This window comes from Pongo pygmaeus, chromosome 4, assembly GCF_028885625.2.
Source record: "Pongo pygmaeus isolate AG05252 chromosome 4, NHGRI_mPonPyg2-v2.0_pri, whole genome shotgun sequence".
NCBI classification, from domain to species: domain Eukaryota; kingdom Metazoa; phylum Chordata; class Mammalia; order Primates; family Hominidae; genus Pongo; species Pongo pygmaeus.
In genome coordinates, this window is record NC_072377.2 from 133,811,330 (window position 1) to 133,832,045 (window position 20,716).

The following is a 20,716-nucleotide window of genomic DNA, read 5'->3' on the forward strand; positions in this document are numbered from 1 at the left end:
TGCCTCAGCCTCCCAAGTAGCTGGGACTACAGGTGCCCGCCACCATGCCCAGCTAATTTTTTGTATTTTTATTAGAGACGGGTTTTCACCATGTCAGCCAGAATGGTCTCAATCTCCTGACCTCATGATCTGCCTACCTCGGCCCCCCAAAGTGCTGGGATAACAGGCATGAGCCACCGCACCTGGCCAGTTTTTCTAAATATAAGATCAACTCATCTGCAAAGAGGGACAATTTGACTTCCTTTATTTCAATTTGGATGTCTTTTCTTTTTCTTGCCTGATTTCTCTGGCTAGTACTTCAAGTACTACTATGTTGAATAGGGCTGTCAAAAACAGTCATCTTAATCTTTTTTCCAGTTCTTAGAGAAAAGGAGCTTTCATCTTTTCCTCATTCACTATGTTAGTTGTGGGTCTGTTTTATATGGCCCTTTATCATGTTGAGGTATGATCCATATATGCCTAGTTTGTTGAGAGTTTTTATCATGAGAGATATTGAGTTTTATCAAATGTTTTTCTGCATCTATTGAGATATTTGGTTTTCTTCTTCATTCTATTGATGTGATGAATTGTGTTTACTGGTTTGCAGATATTGATCTATCATTTTATCCCTGGGATGAATCCCACTTGATAAGAAAGTATTATCTTTTTTATGTGCTGTTGGATTCAGTATAATAGTATTTTGATAAGAAATTTTTTCATCTATGTTCATCAGGGATATCGACCTGTAGGTTGCTTTTGTTGTGTCCTTGTCTTGTTTTAGAATCAGGGTAATTCTGACCTCATAAAATGAGTTAGGGAGAATTTTCTCTTTTTCAGTTTTTTGGGAATAGTTTCAGAATAATTAGTAGTAGTTCTTCTTAAGTTTGATGGAATTCAGCAGTGAAGGCATCAGAAACTAGGCTTTTCTTTCTTGGGAGACTTTTTATTATGATTCAATTTCATTAATCATTATTGGTCTTTTCAGATTTTTTATTTCTTTCTGGTTCACTTTAGTAGACAGGAATCTTTGCTATTTCTTTCTACCTACTAATTTTGGGTTAGGTTTGTCCTTGCTTTTTGAGTTCCCTGAGATGCATCCTTAAGATCATTTATTTGAAATCTTTCTACTTTGTTGATGTAGGTTCTATTGCTATAAATGTCCCTCTTGGGAATGCTTTTGCTGCTGATAAAGATGTACCTGAGACTGGGAAGAAATGAGGCTTAATGGACTTACAGTTCCACATGGCTGGGGAGGCCTCACAATCATGGTGGAAAACAAGGAGGGGCAGGTCACATCTTACATGGATAGAGGCAGGCAAAGAGAGAGAGCTTGTGCAGGAGAACTCCTCTTTATAAAACCATCAGATCTTGTGAGACTTATTCACTGTCATGAGAACAGCACAAGAAAGATCTGCCCCATGATCTCCGTGGTTCAATTACCTCACTGGGTCCCTCTCACAACACATGGGAATTCAAGATGAGATTTGGGTGGGGACACAGCCAAACCATATTATTCTGCCCCGGCTCCTCCCAAATCCCATGTCCTCATATTTCAAAACCAATAATGCCTCCCCAACAGTCCCTCAAAGTCTTAACTCATTTCAGCATCAACTCAAAAGTCCATGGTCCAAAGTCTCATCTGAGAAAAGGTAAGGCGCTTCCACCTATGAGCCTGTAAAATCAAAAGGAAGTTAGTTACTTCCTAGAAACAATGGAGGTACAGGTATTCGGTAAATACAGCCATTCCAAATGGGAGAAATTGGCCAAAACAAAAGGGCTACAGGCCCCATACATGTCCAAAATCCAGTGGGGCGGTCAAATCTGAAAGCTCCAAAATGATATCCTTTGACTCCAGGTCTCACATCCAGATCACATCGATGCAAGAGACAGGTTCCCATGGTCTTGGGCAGCTCTGACCCTGTGGCTTTGCAGGGTACAGCCTCACTCCTGGCTGCTTTCATGGGCTGGAGTTGAGTGTCTGTGGCTTTTCCAGGTGCATGGTGCAAGCTGTCAGTGGATCTACCATTCTGGTCTGGAGTACGGTACCCCTCTTTTCACAGCTACACTAGGCAGTGCCCCAGTACGGACTGTGTGTGGGGGCTTCAATCTCACATTTCCATTCCACACTGCCCTAGCAGAGGTTCTCCATGAAGGCCCCACCCCGGCAGCAAACTTCTGCCTGGACATCCAGGCATTTCCATACATTCTCTGAAATCTAGGCAGAGGTTCCCAAACCCCAATTCTTGAGTTCTGTGCACTTGCAGGCTCAACACCACATGAAAGCTGCCATGGCTTGGGGCTTGCACCCTCTGAAGCCATGGCCCAAGCTCTACATTTGCCCCTTTCAGCCATGGCTGGAGCTGCTGGGACACAGGGCACCAAGTCCCTAGACTGCACACAGCACAGAGACCCTGGGCCTGGCCCATGAAACAATTTTTTCTCCTAAGCTTCCAGCCTATGATGTTGGGGGTGCCTGCTGTGAAGACCTCTGACATGCCCTGGAGACATTTTCCCCATTGTCTTGGTGATTAACATTTGGCTCCTCATTACTTATATAAATTTCTGTAGCCAGCTTGAATTTCTCCTCAGAAAATGGGATTTTCTTTTCTATCACATTGTCAGGCAGCAAATTTTCTGAACTTTAACGCTCTGCTTCTCTTATAAACCTGAATGCCTTTAACAGCACTCAAGTCACCTTTTGAATGCTTTGCTGCTTAGAAATTTCTTCTTCCAGATACCCTAAATCATCTCTCTCCAGTTCAAAGTTGCACAAATCTTTAGGGCACGGCAAAATACTTCCAGTCTCTTTGCTAAAATATAACAATAGTCACCTTTACTTCAGTTCCCAACAAGTTCCTCATCTCCATCTGAGACCACCTCAGCCTGGATTTCATCGTCCTTATTATCAACATTTTGCTCAAAGCCATTTAACAAGTTTCTAGGAAGTTCCAAAATTTCCCACATTTTCCTGTCTTATTCTGAGCCCTCCAAATTGTTCCAACCTCTGCCTGTTACCCAGTTCCAATGTCACTTCCACATTTTTGGGTATCTTTTCAGCAGCATCCCACTCTACTGGTACCAATTTACTATATTAGTCTGTTTTCATGCTGCTGATAAAGGTGTACCCAAGACTGGGAAGAAAGTGAGATTTAATGGACTTACAGTTCCACGTGGCTGGGGAGGCCCAACAATCATGGTAGAAGGCAAGGAAGAGCAAGTCAGGCCTTACATGGATGGAGGCAGGCAAAGAGAGTGAGCTTGTAAGGAGGAACTCCTCTTTATTTTTTTTTATTTTTTTATTTTTTTTACCATTTTTTAAAATTAATTAATTTATTTATGTATCATTATTATTATACTTTAGGTTTTATGGTACATGTGCGCAATGTGCAGCTTAGTTACATATGTATACATGTGCCATGCTGGTGCACTGCACCCACTAACTCGTCATCTAGCATTAGGTATATCTCCCAATGCTATCCCTCCCCCCTTCCCCCACCCCACAACAGTCCCCAGAGTGTGATGTTCCCCTTCCTGTGTCCATGTGTTCTCATTGTTCAATTCCCACCTATCAGTGAGAATATGTGGCGTTTGGTTTTTTGTTCTTGCAATAGTTTACTGAGAATGATGATTTCCAATTTCATCCATGTCCCTACAAAGGACATGAACTCATCATTTTTTACGGCTGCATAGTATTCCATGGTGTATATGTGCCACATTTTCTTAATCCAGTCTATCGTTGTTGGACATTTGGGTTGGTTCCAAGTCTTTGCTATTGTCAATAATGCCACAATAAACATACGTGTGCATGTGTCTTTATAGCAGCATGATTTATAGTCCTTTGGGTATATACCCAGTAATGGGATGGCTGGGTCAAATGGAATTTCTAGTTCTAGATCCCTGAGTAATCGCCACACTGACTTCCACAAGGGTTGAACTAGTTTACAGTCCCACCAACAGTGTAAAAGTGTTCCTATTTCTCCACATCCTCTCCAGCACCTGTTGTTTCCTGACTTTTTAATGATCACCATTCCAAATGGTGTGAGATGGTATCTCATTGTGGTTTTGATTTGCATTTCTCTGCTGCCTAGTGATGGTGAGCATTTTTTCATGTGTTTTTTGGCTGCATAAATGTCTTCTTTTGAGAACTGTCTGTTCATGTCCTTTGCCCACTTTTTGATGGGGTTGTTTGTTTTTTTCTTGTAAATTTGTTGGAGTTCGTTGTAGATTCTGGATATTAGCCCTTTGTCAGATGAGTAGGTTGTGAAAATTTTCTCCCATTTTGTAGGTTACCTGTTCACTCTGATGGTGGTTTCTTTTGCTGTGCAGAAGCTCTTTAGTTTAATTAGATCCCATTTGTCAGTTTTGGCTTTTGTTGCCATTGCTTTTGGTGTTTTAGACATGAAGTCCTTGCCCATGCCTATGTCCTGAATGGTAATGCCTAGGTTTTCTTCTAGGGTTTTTATGGTTTTAGGTCTAACGTTTAAGTCTTTAATCCATCTTGAATTGATTTTTGTATAAGGCGTAAGGAAGGGATCCAGTTTCAGCTTTCTGCATATGGCTAGCCAGTTTTCCCAGCACCATTTATTAAATAGGGAATCCTTTCCCCATTGCTTGTTTTTCTCAGGTTTGTCAAAGATCAGATAGTTGTAGATATGTGGCATTATTTCTGACGGCTCTGTTCTGTTCCATTGATCTATATCTCTGTTTTGGTACCAGTACCATGCTGTTTTGGTTACCGTAGCCTTGTAGTATAGTTTGAAGTCAGGTAGTGTGATGCCTCCAGCTTTGCTCTTTTGGCTTAGGATTGACTTGGCGATGCGGGCTCTTTTTTGGTTCCATATGAACTTTAAAGTAGTTTTTTCCAATTCTGTGAAGAAAGTCATTGGTAGCTTGATGGGGATGGCATTGAATCTGTAAATTACCTTGGGCAGTATGGCCATTTTCATGATATTGATTCTTCCTACCCATGAGCATGGAATGTTCTTCCATTTGTTTGTATCCTCTTTTATTTCCTTGAGCAGTGGTTTGTAGTTCTCCTTGAAGAGGTCCTTCACATCCCTTGTAAGCTGGATTCCTAGGTATTTTATTCTCTTTGAAGCAATTGTGAATGGGAGTTCACTCATGATTTGGCTCTCTGTTTGTCTGTTATTGGTGTATAAGAATGCTTGTGATTTTTGTACATTGATTTTGTATCCTGAGACTTTGCTGAAGTTGCTTATCTGCTTAAGGAGATTTTGGGCTGAGACAATGGGGTTTTCTAGATGCACAATCATGTCATCTGCAAACAGGGACAATTTGACTTCCTCTTTTCCTAATTGAATACCCTTTATTTCCTTCTCCTGCCTTTATTGCCCTGGCCAGAACTTCCAACACTATGTTGAGTAGAAGTGGTGAGAGAGGGCATCCCTGTCTTGTGCCAGTTTTCAAAGAGAATGCTTCCAGTTTTTGCCCATTCAGTATGATATTGGCTGTGGGTTTGTCATAGACAGCTCTTATTATTTTGAGATATGTCCCATCAATACCTAATTTATTGAGAGTTTTTAGCATGAAGGGTTGTTGAATTTTTTCAAAGGCCTTTTCTGCATCTATTGAGATAATCATGTGGTTTTTGTCTTTGGTTCTGTTTATATGCTGGATTCCATTTATTGATTTGCATATATTGAATGAGCCTTGCATCCCAGGGATGAAGCCCACTTGATCATGGTGGATAAGCTTTTTGATGTGCTGCTGGATTCTGTTTGCCAGTATTTTATTGAGGATTTTTGCCTCAATGTTCATCAAGGATATTGGTCTAAAATTCTCTTTTTTGGTTGTGTCTCTGCCTGGCTTTGGTATCAGGATGATGCTGACCTCATAAAATGAGTTAGGGAGGATTCCCTCTTTTTCTATTGATTGGAATAGTTTCAGAAGGAATGGTACCAGCTCCTCCTTGTACCTCTGGTAGAATTCGGCCGTGAACTCATCTGGTCCTGGACTTTTTTTGCTTGGTAAGCTATTGATTATTGCCACAATTTCAGCTCCTGTTATTGGTCTATTCAGAGATTCAACTTCTTCCTGGTTTAGTCTTGGGAGGGGGTATGTGTTGAGGAATTTATCCATTTCTTCTAGATTTTCTAGTTCATTTGCGTAGAGGTGTTTGTAGTATTCTTTGATGGTAGTTTGTATTTCTGTGGGATCGGTGGTGATATCCCCTTTATCATTTTTTATTGCATCATCTATTTGATTCTTCTCTCTTTTTTTCTTTATTAATCGTGCTAGCGGTCTATCAATTTTGTTGATGCTTTCAAAAAACCAGCTCCTGGATTCATTAAATTTTTGAAGGGTTTTTTGTGTCTCTATTTCCTTCAGTTCTGCTCTGATTTTAGTTATTTCTTGCCTTCTGCTAGCTTTTGAATGTCTTTGCTCTTGCTTTTCTAGTTCTTTTAATTGTGATGTTAGGGTGTCAATTTTGGATCTTTCCTGCTTTCTCTTGTGGGCAATTAGTGCTATAAATTTCCCTCTACACACTGCTTTGAATGCATCCCAGAGATTCTGGTATGTTGTGTCTTGGTTCTCGTTGGTTTCAAAGAACATCTTTATTTCTGCCTTCATTTCGTTATGTACCCAGTAGTCATTCAGGAGCAGGTTGTTCAGTTTCCACGTAGTTGAGCAGTTTTGAGTGAGATTCTTAATCCTGAGTTCTAGCTTGATTGCACTGTGATCTGGGAGATAGTTTGTTATAATTTCTGTTCTTTTACATTTATTGAGGAGAGCTTTACTTCCAAGTATGTGGTCAATTTTGGAATAGGTGTGGTGTGGTGCTGAAAAAAATGTATATTCTGTTGATTTGGGGTGGAGAGTTCTGTAGATGTCTATTAGGTCCGCTTGGTGCAGAGCTGAGTTCAATTCCTGGGTATCCTTGTTGATTTTCTGTCTCGTTGATCTGTCTAATGTTGACAGTGGGGTGTTAAAGTCTCCCATTATTAATGTGTGGGAGTCTAAGTCTCTTTGTAGGTCACTCAGGACTTGTTTTATGAATCTGGGTGCTCCTGTATTGGGTGCATATCCATTTAGGATAGTTAGCTCTTCTTGTTGAATTAATCCCTTTACCATTATGTAATGGCCTTCTTTGTCTCTTTTGATCTTTGTTGGTTTAAAGTCTGTTTTATCAGAGACTAGGATTGCAATCCCTGCCTTTTTTTGTTTTCCATTTGCTTGGTAGATCTTCCTCCATCCTTTTATTTTGAGCCTATGTGTGTCTCTGCACCTGAGATGGGTTTCCTGAATACAGCACACTGATGGGTCTTGAGTCTTTATCCAATTTGCCAGTCTGTGTCTTTTAATTGGAGCATTTAGTCCATTTACATTTAAAGTTAATATTGTTATGTGTGAATTTGATCCTGTCGTTATGATGTTAGCTGGTTATTTTGCTCGTTAGTTGATGCAGTCTCTTCCTAGTCTCAATGGTCTTTAAATTTTTGCATGATTTTGCAGCGGCTGGTACCGGTTGTGCCTTTCCACGTTTAGCGCTTCCTTCGGGAGCTCTTTTAGGGCAGGCCTGGTGGTGACAAAATCTCTCAGCATTTGCTTGTCTGTAAAGGATTTTATTTCTCCTTCACTTATGAAGCTTAGTTTAGCAGGATATGAAATTCTGGATTGAAAATTATTTTCTTTAAGAGTGTTGAATATTGGCCCCCACTCTCTTCTGGCTTGTAGGGTTTCTGCCGAGAGATCTGCTCTTAGTCTGATGGGCTTCCCTTTGAGGGTAACGCGACCTTTCTGTCTGGCTGCCCTTAACATTTTTTCCTTCATTTCAACTTTGGTGAATCTGACAAGTATGTGTCTTGGAGTTGCTCTTCTCGAGGAGTATCTTTGTGGCGTTCTCTGTATTTCGTGAATCTGAATGTTGGCCTGCCTTGCTAGATTGGGGAAGTTCTCCTGGATAATATCCTGCAGAGTGTTTTCCAACTTGGTTCCATTCTCCCCGTCACTTTCAGGTACACCAATCAGACGTAGATTTGGTCTTTTCACATAGTCCCACGTTTCTTGGAGGCTTTGCTCGTTTCTTTTTATTTTTTTTCTCTAAACTTCCCTTCTCGCTTCATTTCATTCATCTTCCATGGCTGATACCCTTTCTTCCATTTGATTGCATCGGCTCCTGAGGCTTCTGCATTCTTCACGTAGTTCTCGAGACTTGGTTTTCAGCTCCATAAGCTCCTTTAAGCACTTCTCTGTATTGGTTATTCTAGTTATACATTCTTCTAAATTTTTTTCAAAGTTTTCAACTTCTTTGCCTTCGGTTTGAATATCCTCCCGTAGCTTGGAGTTATTTGATCGTCTGAAGCCTTCTCTCAGCTCGTCAAAGTCATTCCCGTCCAGCTTTGTTCCATTGCTGGTGAGGAACTGCGTTCCTTTGGAGGAGGAGAGGCACTCTGCTTTTTAGAGTTTCCAGTTTTTCTGCTCTGTTTTTTCCCCATCTTTGTGGTTTTATCTACTTTTGGTCTTTGATTATGGTGATGTACAGATGGGTTTTTGGTGTGGATGTCCTTTCTGTTTGTTAGTTTTCCTTCTAACAGACAGGACCCTCAACTGCAGGTCTGTTGGAGTACCTGGCCGGCTGTGTGAGGTGTTAGTCTGCCCCTGCTGGGGGGGTGCCTCCCAGTTAGGCTGCTTGGGGGTCAGGGGTCAGGGACACACTTGGGGAGGCAGTCTGCCCGTTCTCAGATCTCCAGCTGCATGCTGGGAGAACCACTGCTCTCCTCAAAGCTGTCAGACAGGGAAATTGAAGTCTGCAGAGATTACTGCCGTCTTTTTGTCTGTGCCCTGCCCCCAGCGGTGGAGCCTACAGAGGCAGGCAGGCCTCCTTGAGCTGTGGTGGGCTCCACCCAGTTCAAGCTTCCCTGCTGCTTTGTTTACCTAAGCGAGCCTGGGCAATGGCGGGCGCCCCTCCCCCAGCCTCGCTGCTGCCTTGCTGTTTGATCTCAGACTGCTGTGCTAGCAATCAGCAAGACTCCGTGGGTGTAGGACCCTCTGAGCCAAGTGTGGGCTATAATCTCCTGGTGCACCATTTCCTAAGCCCGTCGGAAAAGCACAGTATTCGGGTGGGAGTGGCCCGATTTTCCAGTGCCGTCTGTCACCTCTGGAAAGGGAACTTCCTGACCCCTTGTGCTTCCCGAGTGAGGCAATTCCTCGCCCCTGCTTCGGCTGGCGCACGGTGCGCTCACCCACTGACCTGCGCCCACTGTCTGGCACTCCCTAGTCAGATGAACACGGTACCTCAGATGGAAATGCAGAAATCACCCATCTTCTACATCGCTCATGCTGGGAGCTGTAGACCGGAGCTGTTCCTATTTGGCCATCTTGGCTCCTAAGATCAGGAACTCCTCTTTATAAAACCATCAGATCTCATGTGATACTTATTCACTATCATGAGAACAGCATGAGAAAGACCCGCCCCCATGATCTCCATGATTCAATTACCTCCCACTGGCTCCCTCCCACGACACATGGGAATTCAAGATGAGATTTGGGTGGGAACACAGCCAAACCATATTACTGGGCATAGGGTTCTTGGCAGATTTGAGGCTTTTCCAAGCCTGAGGTGGGGATGGAGACATGAGGTGGACCAGTCCTCTGGCCCCACAGTGGCCGCAGCAGGCCAAACCTGTTTGTCTTTGGGCCCCCAGGTGGGAACTATTGTTAGCAGCTTGAGGTGAGCCAATTCTTAGGCCTCCAGGTGGCTTTCTCAGATGCCAACAGTGACAGTAGTGGGCCAGGCAGGGGCTTGGTTTTTGGATCCCCGGGCAACACGCACGGCATGGGAAATGGCAGTAGAAGTGGCAAGAAAATCCTCAGGTTCCCAATCAGCATCTACTGGTGGTGATGATGGCTGCAAAATATAACGCAGGCTATCTGGGTGACAGTGGTGGCAGCAACAGTAGGAGGCTAGGTTAGCCAGCCCTGGATGTGGCAGGGAAATCCTCAGTCTCCCAGATGGTGTGCTTTGCCACCAGTGGCAGGTGTTCTTGGCCTGTTGTTAGGCCTCCTGTTGGTGTGCATGCATGCCCAGAATGGCATACAGGACAGGGTGAAGCCCAAGTCCCAGAGTGTCATGCTTAGGCACTGGAAGGTGGTGCCAGGCCAGGTAAGCCTGTTCTTAGACTCCCTACTGGTGTACATGGGTACAGGCTGTGGTTGGTGCGGCATTCCCTAAGACCCTGGGCAGCATACTCAGGTAGCAGCAGCAGTGCGCAGGGAGGGACTATCTTTGTGACACACACAAATGTTCTGTAGCCCTGCTGCTGGGGACGTGGGTGTTGCTTTTATTGGCAGTGGACCCAGGCAGGCAGCTTTCAGGCTCTGGGGAGTATGCACTTTGGCTCCCTTTGTCCTGAGGACAGCCTCCCTGAGGCACTGCACAGACCATTCCCTAGGGTATAGGACACTGTGAGGGTTATGGCACTGGGGAATCCTGCTGCACTGCTGGGTCCAGCTGTCATCATGCCACTACAGCCTTCTGGATGGACATGGAAGGATGTTAGTGGAGGTTTCCAGGGATGTGCAGATGCAGGGATCATTGGGCCCCAGGGCTGAATGATGTCTGGGCTCTCAAAATGGCAACATACTGCAGCTGTTTGGGTCTCAGGAGGTGTGTTGGACTCAGTGTGAATTCCTATTTGAAGGAACACCTGTTGTATAGACAACAGGAAGCTTGCTATACTACTTATCTCGGGGCCTGTATTTGGGTACAGGGCCTCTTCTGTGGCTAGGATCACAGAAGTCCATGGTGGGAATGTAGACTGCTAGTATCTCTACTTCCCCTACACTGGGGAGCCTTGCTGGCTGCCAGCCAATCCTGGCCAAGTTGGTTGCACTGCTTCCCGTTCCATTCATGCCTCAGGTGTTTTGTGTCATTTCTTTGTTGAATTCCAGTGTTTTCTCTCAGGCTATTTTAAGATGTGATTATTGACTTGCTATTTTGGTTGCTCTTTGTGGAAGAGGCAAGTACTGGATGCCTCTAGTCAGACATCTTGAAGACCCCCTTAATTATATTTATATGATGAGAATTAATTTAATAGAAGGATATTTATCTTCTTTAATATATAATATATGTTTGTTAAGTATAGTATATATAAAATAGTATCTCTACTTAAAGGAGAGTTAATGTTTGATAAGTAGCACTAGCTGTCAGGAAATCATATATACTATATCCAGTGCAGCCATTCAGGTCTTCAAACTCTCCAAAGATGTAATTACAAATCCAGCTGGCACATGGAACAGGTACTATACTCACATTGCCAGATGCATTTGGCTATATCTATTAATCTTTTATGCAGGGTGTTAAAATTTTTCTTCTAAAAGCAAAGTATTTTTTACATGTAACTAGAGTATAATTCATTTAATTTGGTATTTCAGAGGGCATGAATTTAACAATTCTCCTGTATAGAGAGTCCCAATTTTAATCAAAAACACTCTTTCATATTACGTTAGGACTTTTTTCACAACCTCACTTTGCACTCTTTTATTTATATTATGATATAGCACAGGGATGAATGACAATTCTTTTTTCCTTTCTTTCTAGTGTTAAATATCAGTAGTTAATAATAAAACAATGGGCTCTTAATGTTGTCAAATACTTTAATAAATAGAGATTATTCAAGACTTCAAATCCTTTTTGAACTGAGGCATGGCATAAATAAAGAATAATCAAGAATACATAGGTGGCAGTGTCATGAAATAAATATAGTGAAACCATTATGTGATACTATTATATTCATCACCCATTATTAAAATGCTTTATTGATTCGCAGCACTCAGTGAGCACATTCAGTACTTCCCCTATTCTTACCATACCATGCACAAAGCTTTTGCTGTAGAGATTTTAATTAAATGATTAAGAAACCAAGCTAAAGATAGATATTTCCCCTAGAAGGGACAACATTATTATTAATAAAGTCATAGATATGTCAACAATGAAAACCTGTTACTCTTCATGGAATACTCTGAAGCAGTTTAAATAACTTTTTTGCTGAAAAAACCAAAATATCATGGTGTGTTTAAAGGTCCTTCACTGTTCTTTGAGAGAAAAGTAAGTGGAAAGCATAAAGGAAAAGAGAAATATTTATTAGTAGAGTAACAAGAAATCATATTAATACCTATGTGTTAATGCTTTATCAAGATAGTATTCTGTAATTTGTGACAAATTCTGGATTTTTCATTTGTTTAGCTTTACAAAAATCTTTGCGTTATTTGTCCAGAGAAGAAAGTGTTTCCCATAATCTTCCATCGTATTGTGTAATATTTGTTTTGGGGAAGTTATATATGGATAATCTTTCTCATATTATTTCTACAAGCATTGCATGGACCTACTAGTTGCTAAGACCCACATTGCCTGTCTTTCCTAGTCTTCATATGGAAGAATGATTGTATTAATCATTTCAATTCTTTACCCTTCCCTGTATGCATTCTTTGCCATATGACTTCCTAACTAACTCCTCTCAATAAAGAGGTGTGCAGTCTAGTTCCCTATCCCTTAAATCTTGGTTTGACCTTTATACGTTGGTTTGGCCAATAAAATAAGATAGAAATGAACAGTGTATCAGTTCCCAGCCTAGCCTCAAGTGGCATTGCATGTTTTCTTCTGACTCTCTCACATTCTGCTATTATCATGAGAACATGCCTGAGTTAGCTCCCTGGTGAATGAAATACATGGAGCAAAACCAAGTAATTTTTTTAGTTACCCTCAAAGAGGCTAACCTAGATCAGCTAACAATACCCTGACCTACATTTACATGAGAGATCCTATCTTTCTGTAGATTACAAATGTTATTTGATTTTGTTACATAAATGTCACTTATATGTATCAAGATTTTGGAATTTTATATTTACATTGTAGTCAATTTTTATTAATGTCCAATGTACATTTAAATGAGAATATATTCTCTATTGGGTACAGGCCTATCTATCAGATAAATCTTAAGAAGGTTATTTAAATCTTCTTTCTTTATTCTTGCTCAGTTGAGGTCTATTTGATCTGCTTATTTCTTAGATTTATATATTTTTGTTTATAATTATTATTTTTCTAGTAGTCCCTGTCAGTTTTAGCTGTATATATTTCAAATCTATAATGTTAAGTGCATGAAGTTTCATGATTGCTATTTTTTGGAGAATAAATAATAGCACCCTTATAATAGTTTTCATTTTGTAGTCTGTTTTTATGGTATTTATGTCACTTTACTTTGTAAAGTGTATGCTAGAGTCTTATGTGTCTTATTAATCATTTCAGCCAATCTTGTTTAGTAAAAACAAAAATACTGAATAAAGCGTTTGAAAAATAGACACTTTGTCTTATTTTACAACATAAATTTGGTACTTTTGAAAACATTAATAAAAGACAATTGTTTTGAGATTGAGAAATAAACAGAAAAATAAAAGAAAATATAAAATGAATTGCTATAAAGTAGCAGAAGTTGTAAGTTATTTTAAAAATAGTATTAACAAACAATCATATAGTAATAATTGTAATGATAGGTGGAAAGAAACATTTGGGGGAATATATGAAATGCAAAAATTGGCACAAGAAAACTCAGACCAAATCCTCTTGAAAACCTTGGCTTGGTAATGGAAAGCATTTCCAAGATAGCATCAGCCAAACATGGTTCTGCAGATGAGTTTTAGCAAATGTTGCATGCACAGATGAGTGAGCTATTTCCATCTGTGTTTTTAAAACTAGATGGGATAATAATTTTATACTCCCTTATTACCTCACTTGTTTTGGGTATCAAAGTTATAGTAGTAGTAGCCTCATTGATTTTTTGTTCCTTAATTGCCTGCTCTATAGAAGAACTTACTTATATTGTTTTGGGATTAATTTTTTGAATGGATATAAGAACTCACCACTAAAATGATATGGGTCCAGATTTTCATTTGGAGGAGAGAGAGACTCCTATGGATTTTTTATTGATTTCCTAAATAGATACGGGATATTCTTTTTTACTATATCTTTTTGAGCCTGTTGAAATAAATTGCATTATTCTAAAATATAACAAGCTTTCAAATTTATTGGTAAAGCCTTTGCTTTTAACATTAATTACTTATGTTTATTATTTTATTTTAAAAATATGTCTTTAGTATATTTTTTATATCTAATGTTGATTTTTGTCTTTTTTCTTATTCATGCCACAGATTTGTTTTATATATATTAGTCTTTTCTAAGATGATGTTAAAAAATGGCCAAGTGTGAGCCACCACACCATGTTAGCCAGGCTGGTCTTGAACTCCTGACCTCAAGCGATCTGCCCACCTCAGCATCCCGAAGTGCTGGGATTACAGGCATTAGCCACTGTACTTGGCCTCAATTTGTTCTTATTTTTCAAAACTGTTTTGATCACTTGAGGTCAGGAGTTAGAGATCAGCCTGGCCAACATGATGAAACCCTGTATCTACTAAAAATACAAAAATTACCTGGGTGTGGTGGCGCGTGCCTGTAATCCCAGCTACTCAGGTGACTGAGGCAGGAGGATCACTTGAGCCTGGGCTGTGGAGGTTGTAGTGAGCCAAGATTGTGCCAGCGCACTCCAGCCTGGGTGACAGAGTAAGACTCTGTCTCGAAAAAAAAAAAAAAGTTTAAAAAAGACTTAATAAACAGCATACTAATAGGCATCATTTAATCAAAAAAGGTCACTGGTTTGGTTTATCTTCTTTGACCCACATATTATTTAGAACTATATTTTTAAATTTCTCAAAAAATGGAATATTTTAACAATTTTTAATATTGCTATCTAACTTAATTGTGGTCAGATTTTAACACTTAAAATTTGCAGGTATAGTATGTGGTCAATACTTAACAAATGTTCCATTTGTGCTTTAAAAAATATGTTCTCCTCATTTATTAGGTGTAGTGTTCCATTTATAGCCATTAGATGAAGTTTATTTGTGTGTGTGCACATATTCTATGAATTGCTGAGGTATTTTATTACAATTTTTATGATGCGTTTGTCTGTTTCCTTGTATTTTAGTCAATTTTTGCTATTTATTTTTGAGGCTAACATTTTGAATTGTTTTCATTATTTATTAACCTTTTTAAATCTGTCAATATGGATTTTGTCTTAGTTTTTATATTAATATAGTTATGCCAGTCTTTATTTTGTTAATATTTGCTTGTTACCTTTTTTTTATTATACTTTAAGTTATAGGGTACATGTGCACAATGTGCAAGTTTGTTACATATGTATACATGTGCCATGTTGGTTTGCTACACCCATCAACTCATCACTTACATTAGGTATTTCTCCTAATGCTACCCCTCCCCCAGTCCCCTACCCACCAACAGGCCCTGGTGTGTGATGTTCCCTGCCCTGTGTCCACGTGCTGTCACTGTTCAACTCCCGTGAGGTGTTTGGTTTTCTGTCCTTGTGATATTTTGCTGAGAATGATGGTTTCCAGCTTCATCCATGTCCCTGCAAAGGACATGAACGCATCCTTTTTTATGACTTCATAGTTTGTTATCTCTTTTTCTGACATTCATCCTTTCTGTGTTTTTATGATTTTGTCTGTTGCAAGCAGCGTATAGCTAGATACAAAGATTATCAGATTAGGGGAAAATGTTTAGTGGTTGATGGGCATGCTAGCATATATTGATGGAATGTCAATCTTACTATTTCAAATAATGTTATATAGAATTCAAAATAGAAAAGTTTTATGTATTTCATTTTCTAAATGAAAATACAAATTTTCTATAACATAACTTTTTAAATAAAAAGAATGAATAAAATGATGTTTATAGCAGAACTCAAGCTAGTTCAGTTTTGAGGTACTGGGAAAAATAGCAAAAGTTATAAATTTTCCTTTTTTTTGGATATTTCATATGAATATTCAAACATTTTATAGCATTTATTGGATTATAAAACCTCTTTACTGCCCCCACCCCCACCCTGAGACATCTGTTCCATTTCTCTGCTCTGATTGCAGTATAACTCCTTGGATAAGTAACCATGACAGTTGTTTCCAGTTCTCTTCTCATATTTTCTCTTACTTCCTTTTCAAAATCACCATACCACCAAAATTGCTCTAAGATCATGATGGTTAGTTCTTCATACTGACTTAACAGGGTTTAACATAATTGATCATTTTATTTTCACTAAGCTTCTGGGACACTACCATAATTTCCATTCTACTTGCTGCTACTTCTCAGTTTCATGGGTTAATTATTTCTCATCTTCCTGAATTAGAAGCATCAGAGGATCCTAAGACTTATTAGAATCCTTTAGTCATACACACACACACACACAGCCCTTTGGTGAGCTTATCCATTTCACAAGCTCATATTCTGAAATTTAAAACTCTCTCCTAAATTATTTGGGTCATTCTTTCAAAACACTCCCCATTTAGATGTCAAACAAGCATCTTAATACGTTCAAAAACTGAACTCCTGGCCTTTCCCTGCACCATTACTACCTTTGATAAACATATCCTACGAGTAGGTTTTCCTAGGAAGGAAACAGGATTCTTTTAGTTGATCAGACAAAAATTTTAAGACATTATTGGAAGAAACAGCAAATTATCCCTCATTATCAAAACTTTTATTTAGTTATAGACTTTTCTTTACCCATATTTTGACTGCCTACATGCATTTCCAGCTTGAATAACTTGTAAAACTCTTGTCACTTCATGTAGTCATATGGCTAGGTTTTCTCCATTGACAGAGGAATGAAAGTGAAGCATGCAATTTGAGCTTTGTGTTCTTAAAATTGATGTTGTTTAAGCTTCATATGTTCTTTGGCCTTTCTACAAGTTAAAAATTTGTTTCAGTTCTTGTGAGCTACCTAATAAATCAGATATATTTGGTATGGCAATGCTTCCACCCCCAAAAGCTGTTTCCTGGGTTACCTCATTGAACAATGCTCACCAACACACCCTGGATTATTTGCTTTGTCTGATAGTGACAAAAGTTTAACTGTCTTCCAATTAATGCATCATACTGCATCATACTGGACACATCTCTTTCCAGTCTTTTTTTTTTTTTTTTTTTTTGGCTTTGCCTATGAAATACATCTACAATAGTCATTCGAAGCCAGTGTTGATTTTTCCTCTAGGAGGACATTTCGCAATGTTTGGAGATATTTTTAATTGCAACAAATGAGGGTGAAAGCAGTTGCTACTTTCATCTAATTAGTATGGACCAGGAATGCTACTAAATATCCTACAGGGAGTTGGGGCAGAGAAAGACGGCAGAAAAGAAGGCTCCACCAATTGTCTCCCACACAAAGACACCAATTTAACTGTCTACACAAAAAAAAGCACCTTCATAAGAACCACAAAAATCAGGTTAGTATTCATAGTACCTGGTTTTAACTTTATATTCCTGAAAGAGGCACTTAAGTAGGAAAGAAGCCTTAAATCACTGACACCATCCCTCTCCCATCCCCTGGCAGGGGCATCATGGTGCAGAGTGTGTTTCCTTGCAATGGGGAGAGGGAGAGCTCCACAAGTGTGAGGCACTGAACCCAGGACTGCGCTGTTAAAGCAGAAAGAAAACCCAGACCAAATTCAGGGGGTGCCTTGCCACTGAGGGAGCATTCAAACAACCCCTAGCCAGAGGGAAATCACGGATCTCAGTGGTCAGAACTTAACTTCCCACAAAAGCCTCACCATAGCAGGTGAAAGTACTCTGCAGCCCTAAGTAAACTTGAAAGGCAAGGTAGACCACAAGTATAGCAATTGCAAGGCAAGTCCTAGTGCTGAACTGAACTTAGGGCCAGTGCACCATGTGAAGGGGGCGTACAACCTACTGAGAAACAAGCTGGGGTGGCTAAGGGTGTGCTGACATCACCCCTCCCATAATCCAAGGCGACACACCTCATGGCTCTAAAACAGTCCCCTTCCTTCTGCTTGAGGAGAGGAGAGGGAAGGGTGGGGAAGACTTGGTCTTGCATCTTGAATACCAGCAGGATAGGGTATCAGAGTGGTGAGGCCTCCTTTCTGGGCTCTAGTCCCTGGAAGACATTTCTAGACACACCCTGGGCCAGAAGGGAACTTATTTTCTTGAAGGGAAGGAGGCAGTTCTGACAGGATTTATCACCTGCTAACTGAAGAGCGTTTGGGCCTTGAAGAACCAGCAGCAATACGCAAGTAGTATGTTGAGGGCCTTGGGTGAGACAGACTTGCTGATTTCAGGTGAAATTCAGCACATTCTCAGATTTGATGGCTATAGTGAGAGAGACTCCTTCTGCTTGAGAAAAGCACAGGGAAAGGTAAAAGGGATTTTATCTTGCACCGTAGGTACCAGCTCAGTCACAGAGTGGTAGAGCACCAAGCAAACTCTTGGGGTCCCTGATTCCAGGCCTTGCCTCTTGGATGACATTTCTGAACCTGCCCTGGGCCAGAAGGGAGCCTGCTGCCCTGAAGGGTGAGTCCCAGGCCAGGCAGCATTCATCATAAGCTGAGTGAAGAGTTCTTAGGCCTTAAGGAAACATTGCTGGTAGTCTGGCAGTATTTCCCATGGGCCTTTGCTGGTGGTGGCCATGGAGCAAGGCTCCTCTGCATTTGGAAAGGGGAGGGAACAGTGGGAGAGACTGCATCTTGTGGTTTGAGTGCCAGTTCAGCTGCGGTACAATAGAATACCAGCAAGACTTCTAAGGTTTTTGATTCTAGTCCCTGGCTCCCTGATAGCACCTCTGGTCCTACCTGGGGTCTGGGGAAACTTGCTCCCCCAAAGAGAAAGAAACAGGCTGGGCTAGCTTTGCCACTTGCTGATAGTAGAGCCCTAGGGCCTTGAACAAACATAGGCAGTAGCCAAGGAGCAGTTACTACAGGCATTGGGTGAGATCAAGTGTTGTACTGGCTTTAAGTCTGACTCAGCATAGTCCTAGTGATGGTGGACTTAGGGAGCTTTGTGTGACTCTACCTCTGGCTCCGTGTGGCTCAGAACAGAGAGACAGAATCTGTTTGGGAGAAAGTAAGGGAAGAGAACAAGAGTCTCTGCCCTATAATCCAGAGAATTCTCCCAGATATTGTCCAAGACCTAAAGCAGTTAAGGCTTAGATCACAACACTCAATTTTTTCTGAGTATCTGGAAAGTCTTCCCAAGAAGAATGGGTAGAAACAGACCCAGACTATGAAGACTACAATAAATACCTAACTCTTCAATACCCAGACACAAACATCTGCAAGTATCAAGACAATCCAAGAAAATATTACCTCACCAAATGAACTATATAAGGCCCAAGGACCAATACTGGAGAACAGATACATGCTCTTTCCGATAGAAAAGTCAAAATAGCTGTTCTGAAGAGACTCAAAGGAATTCAAGATAACACAGAGAATAAATTCAAAATTCTATCACATGAATTAAGCAAAGAGATTGAAATAATTAAAAAGCAAAATTCTGGAGCTGCAAAAAACAGTTTGTATACTGAAGAATGCATCAGAGTCTCTTGATCAAGCAGAAGAATTAGGGAGGTTGAAGATAGGCTACTTGATAATACAAAGAGGAGAAAAAAAAAATAAGGAGCAATGAAGCACAGCTACAGGAGCTAGAAAATAGCCTCAAAAGGGCAAATGTAAGAGTTACTGGCCTTAAAGAGAAAGCAGAGAAAGAGATAGAGGTAGAAAGTTTATTTAAAGGAATAATAACAGAGAATTTTTTAAATCTAGAGAAAGATATCAACATTCAAATGCAAGAAGGTTATAGATCTACCAAGCAGATTTAACCCAAAAAGTCTACTCAAGGCATTTATTAATCAAATTCTCAAAAGTAAAGGACAAAGACTGTAAATGCAGCAATATAAAAGAAACAAATAACATAAAATGGCGCTCCAATATGTCTGGCAGCAGACTTTTCAGTGAAATCCTTCCAGGTCGGAGAGAATGGCGTGACATATTTAAAGTGCTGAAGGAAAAATCTTTTATCCTAGAGTAGTATAGACGGTGAAAATATCTTCAAACACGAAGAAGAAATAAAGACTTTCCCAGGCAAACAAAAGCTGAGGGATTTCATCAACACCAGGCATGTCCTATAAGAAATGCTAAATGGAGTACCTCATCAGAAAGGAAAGAATGTTAATGAGCAAGAAGAAATCATTTGAGGGTACAAAACTCACTAGTAATAGTAAGTACACCGAAAAACAGAATGTTGTAATACTGTAATTTTATGTGTAAACTACTCCTATCTAAAGTAGAAAGGCTAAATAATGAATCCATCAAAAATATCTACAACAAATTTTGAAGACAGTATAGTAAGATATAAATAGAAACAAAAAAGTTAAAAAGCAGAGGGAAGAAATTAAGGGGTAGAAGAGTCTTTATTAGTTTTCTTTGTATAATAAACAGTGTTAAATTGTTATCAGCTTAAAATAATGGGTTGTAACATAGTATTTGAAAGCCTCATAGTACTCTCAAGCCAAAAAAAGAGAAAAATACAATTGATACACAAAAAATAAAAACAAGAAATTAAATCATCACCAGAACAAATCACCCTGACTAAATGGAAGATAGGAAGAAGGAAGGAAGACCACAAAACATTCAGGAAAAAAAATAGCAAAATGGCAGAAGTCCTTATCAACAATAACATTTATTATAAATGGACTAAACTCTTCAAAAGAAAGATATAGATTGGCTAAAGAAAAATCTCATGTTTTGTGAAAACATGGATGAAGCTGGAGGGTATTATCCTTAGCAAACTAACACAGGAACAGGAAACCAAATACTATACGTTCTCACATTAAGTGGAAGCTAAATGATGAGAACTCATGAACAGAAA